At 45.5% G+C, this 5087-nt stretch overlaps 1 protein-coding gene across 7 annotated transcripts in view; it reads right to left on the reverse strand.

Moving 5' to 3' along the window:
• The window catches only part of RAPGEF5 (Rap guanine nucleotide exchange factor 5), a 416073-nt gene that overhangs the window by 319166 nt on the left and 91820 nt on the right, over positions 1–5087 (reverse strand). The gene's annotated exons all lie outside the window — the stretch shown is intronic.

Genomic DNA, 5087 nt, shown 5'->3' on the forward strand with positions numbered 1-5087 from the left:
TACTTTTAAGGTGGCTACTAGAAAAACTAAATCACCCATGTGGCTCACAGTCTATTTCTACTGGACAGCGCCAGTTGGAGGACGTAAATAACCTTGTCAAGCATGGGGGCGGGGGCAGCTGTGTGGATAGCAGGGCATAGCAGGGGTCAGGGGAAGATATTTGGACCACCCGGCATCCTAACAGCACTCCTGGCAGCTTGGCCTGCAACAGAAACCTCCTTCTGCCAACACAGCTACAGCAGCTCATCCATGAATGAGTTTCCTGCTTGAGCCCAAGCCCACTGCAAAGACTCGGGAAACGTCCCGTCTCCTAACAGGTTGAGTCTGAAACGGACTGGCTGTCAGCCACTTGCCAGAACTCAGAGGGAGGTTTCACATGGGAAGAAAGTATGGCTACTGCAAATGGTGGGTGGTGTGTGGGCCAACTCACCCGGCCCTGTTTAACCTCTACCATAGCTTAAACAACTCTACTTTTGTGAAAGAGAAAGAAAACTCTGACGGCCGATAATTAAACAAAATCATGTTTGTTGTTTATTTAATTATTAGAATAAGAGTGTATTCAAATAGCCTCTCCGAAATACTAATACTGTGCTCCAAGAAAGAAAGATAGGGTTAGCCTCAGCGGCGGTCCCCAAGCATGGTCCTCTGGGCCAGCAGCTCCAGCATCATCTGGGAACTTGTTAGAAATGCAAAGTCTCAGGTTCTACACCAAACCTCAGGAATCAAACACACACTGACGACATATGCCAGGGAGCGAGATCTCAAATGCTTGGGAGAAAAACGATTTTGCAGCTTTTTTTTTCTGCGTTTGAAATTTAGGAGGGAATTTCCATGCAGGTGGGAGAAAGCAAGGGACTGAATTACAGGATAGTTAACCAGATTATGTGCTCTCTTGAGGGTGCGAACCCCCTTCAAGGGGTATTTCTTCTGGTATTTCAAAGGCGCGTTAACCTAGATGCACCACAAGGATGGACAAGGTTGGCTTAAAACCTTTCACTAAAAAAGTTAAAGACCTAGGGTGCGACTACCCACCATGACCTGCCGGTTAGGAATTTACGATTAGATCACCCTGTGAGGTTACTTTCGGTAGCGCTCTTTTTTTTCATCCACAAAATGTGCTCTAAGACAGAAAACCAGTGATCTAGAGAAAGAAGAGGCCATTTAAAGGGAAGCCCCAAGGGCGCCACCGAAAGGAGTTGATGGAAGTGTCTGCTCTCTATTGCATCTGCTGTCACTGGGAACATTGAGGGAGCCAGTTAAGAGACCAGGTTTTGGAGTCAGGGGTACTTGGCTCACAGTCAAACTCCACTCCCTACTGTGTGACTCAGGGTAGTTACTAAACTTTTCTGAGCCTGTTCTGCCATCTGAAAGATGGGAAAAATAATACATCCTGTGTATGATTATTGTTAGGAGTAGATGAACTAATGTACGGGAAAGGCTGCCCATGGTTCTTGGTACAGAGCGGGGGGTTGTAATTAGCTAAGTGAAAGTAAGACATCCACAATGCTAGGAAATAACTGACAGCTTCCGTGGCATCACTCAACCCAGTGTCATTATCTTATCTGAGCCCATAGCCCGCTTTTTTTTTTTTTCATGGAAATTCCTTATTTCCTATGATTACTCAGTCTACGACAGTTTTATCTAATCTCCTTCTTGCTCAATCAACTCATTAATGTTTTATATACTTGGTCTTACTGAATGGCATTTGACCTCAGGGAACTCCCACCTGGTTTTAGAGGGTTCCTACTTCCCGTGCCTTCTCCTGGCATGGCACAGAGGCTGGTTTAATCAAGTGACTCTGGCTTGCCTGGTATTTGGGCTCATTCTCAGCTTTGCTGCTTTCCTAAGCCTATCTCACAAAACACCTCCTGCTTTAACGTCATGGCTGTTTGCTGAAGTGACTGTGACTTTGGAACATGGAAGGATCCACCAGGGTCTAGAAATAGCAAGCTTTACTCATAGTTGTTTTGTTGTTGTTGTTGTTTGTTTGTTTTCTTTCCTGGGTCTTTGCAGGGAAGAAGTCACGTTATCAGGAAATATCGTTTTCAATGGATCTGAGATGGGCTGAGTCATCGATAGATACGTATCAAGGTGGCTCTCCCCAACATAAACAACCAGTTTGGGCAGCAGCCCCCTTTTGTCTACCAGGCAGTATAAACACCCAGATCAGGCCAAATTAAAAATCTGAAACCAAGAATCCCCATTGGTTTCCTCTGTCAGGGAGTATTTATCACCAAAGACCTGTTTTCAGTGCCCTATGCACAGGGGTGGATATCACTGGTGCTGACTATGGGGACTGCAAGTGAGCAGTAGAACCATTGGCTTCACCTTCAGAAGGCAGAGAAAATGAACTGTCCATTTCCTCACTGCCAGCTCTGACTACTGCGGAGCTGTGGTTGGAGGAGGAAGCTGGGGGACCCTGCTCCCTTCCTGTCCCCCACCCCCACCCCAAGTTCAAGCAAGGCTGGACTTCAAGTGAGGGAGGGAGGGAAGGCAGTGTCTACTCTGGGTATGTGGGGGAGGCTGACTTCTTAGAGAATCAAGAAACTATCAAACTTCTTCCTAAACGTGTTCTTGGCTGAGGGCCCTCTTTTGCGGTCTAAGCTGCCCGTGAGGCTTAAAGACTCCCCTTTTAAAGTATAGTTGGCATACAACATTATATTAGTTTCAGGTGTACAACATAGCGATTTGATATTTATATACCTTTCAATGTGACATCTCACTAAGTCTAGTAATCATCTGTCATCATGCAAACTTATCACAATATTATTGATCTCCCTTCACCTTTTCCACCCATCTCTCCAGCCCCTCCTTTGAGCTCTGTTTCTGAGGCTGTTTTTGTTTTCTTTTTCTTTTTTAGATTTCACATTTGCCACAACATAGATGGACCTAGAGAGTATTATGCTTAGACACTGCTTGATTTTCAGTGCTGGGGCGCTGTCTTTGAGTCCACTGCCTTTACGTCATTCAAAAAGGTGCCAACCAAAAGCTTTCAGAGATGCCTGTCTTGGCTTCCTGCTCTGGATGACTGTGTTAAGATCTTATATCTCACAAGCAAGAGCCAGTGAATTGCTGTTTTCCTGGAGCCATAACTCTGAAGCCATCCTCGAGTAAAAGGAGGCAGTGATTTGTTATCAATGTCTGCCGGAGGCAAAATGTGACCAATAGTCTGGATATAGAACATCCATCATTTTTCTTCTAGAGCAAAAATTCTTTACATTCTCAGCCTCTGTGCAGGAAGTCTCCTTTAGGCTACTTACTTTGCCCACACCTTGCTTCAACAAACGAAATACTGATAATGTTACAAAGTATTGAGTCCCTATGTGAGGATCACCGCGACAGGTATTTTTCACGTATTGTCTGTGTTCTTTCTCGAGGAATGTATCCTAATTGCTACTCTGGATGAGACTGCTGAGACTCAAGGAGAGTGAGCAATGCCTCAAAGTCACCGTGGCCAGGTACTGGATTTGAACCCAAGGCAGCCTGACTCAACAGCTGATGCTCTATGCCCCCATCTACTATCTCCAGGCCTCTCATTCTTAGGCTATGTATGGTTTCTTCCATGTAATAAAATAAACATATTGTTAATTCATGCAGAAAAAAAGTCCATGAGATACGGGAGTCATTCAGTAAATTAATATTGAGTGGATGAGTGGACTGAGCCTGTATCAGCTCCTCTCTGCCCACAGGCTCAGCCACAAGTTCCCAGGGAGTGCATGACCTTGGGGATGACTCCAGGCTCTGCCCTCCAAACCGCCTCGCCCATGCCCTGACCTTATAGGACCCTGTAGAATTGAGGCTTCAGGTGGTTTCATATCTCCTGCCAATGTTTCCCCACAAGGCAGACTTTGGTTTCCCTTTGTCTGATGCCCATGGTGCGATGCAGCCAAACCAGCTCCTTTGGGATCCAGTCCAAACCAAAGAGTATTAACAGCATGCATGAAAGAGCATTGAAACAGTTTGAAGAATGGACTGTTTTAAATCATAAATACTGTAAAAACAGCTTGTAGGCATCTTTTAAGAACCACAGATGGCTGGAAAAATGCATTTTGGACACATAAGAAGGTGAAGATATCTGTGAACACAAGGCGAACTTTGGTTTTAATTTTGTTCATTTAGGACCCATAACTATTTTTTTCTATAAAATAAGGAAAATGAAAATGAGGCATCTCTAGGAGTGCACTATAGCATCTGTAGCATGACCTAACATTTCAAAAATGATCTTTAAATTCAAGGACTTGGGGGAAATGGAGACCATGACCGTTTTGTTAAACAAATTCCAGCCTGGTTAGAAACCACATGAACACAGCAAATGAAGAAGTCGGTTAATGACTGACTGATGATGCTGAAATCTCCTCCACTCATCCTGAAGTCACGCAGCTCCTTCTCACGGGCTCCTCTCACAGTCTTCTGTTTCTCATGGCAGGATAAAAGAGGCTTTCTCTCCATGAAAACTGTTTTGCCTGACTAATGCCTGACTCCCAGACCGTGAGTAAGGTGCAGACATGACTTTCACTTAGCGGGGCGGGAGGTGCTATCCCTGTGGACAGTCGGACAGACCAGGACATTCCTAGACACACGTGCTCTGCTTGCCTCCAGGACCCTGCACTCTGCCTCCGTCCTGCTGCAGTGGTGGCTTCTTCTGTGTCCTTGGCTGCCTCTCCCCAACCTCTTAACACTAAAGGACAAGGGCTTAGTTCTCAGTCTTCTCCTCTTCTTTATCTTACTCCCTTGGTTATTCCGTTGAGTCCCGTGGCCTTCCAGAGCACCTGTACTCTGAGAACTCTCACACTTGTACCACAGCCCAGACCTTTTCTCTAAATATCAGCCCGTATTTCTGAGTCCCAATTTCACCTCTCTACCTTGACACCTAATGGCTTCCTCTAACTTAATTGGTCTAGAGAGAATGCCTGGTCTTCCCCCAGATGATTGCACAGGAAGTCTTCCCATCGCAGGAACAGCATCTCCATCCTTCCAGGTGCTCCAACTGAAGACCACACAGGTGTCCTTGATGCTTCTTCTTCTCTGATACCCGACCTGCCATCTATCAGAACATCTGTTAGCTTCAAAATATGTCCAGAATCAAA

The sequence above is a fragment of the Pteropus vampyrus genome, unplaced genomic scaffold (genome assembly GCF_000151845.1).
Source record: "Pteropus vampyrus isolate Shadow unplaced genomic scaffold, Pvam_2.0 Scaffold69, whole genome shotgun sequence".
Lineage (NCBI taxonomy): Eukaryota > Metazoa > Chordata > Mammalia > Chiroptera > Pteropodidae > Pteropus > Pteropus vampyrus.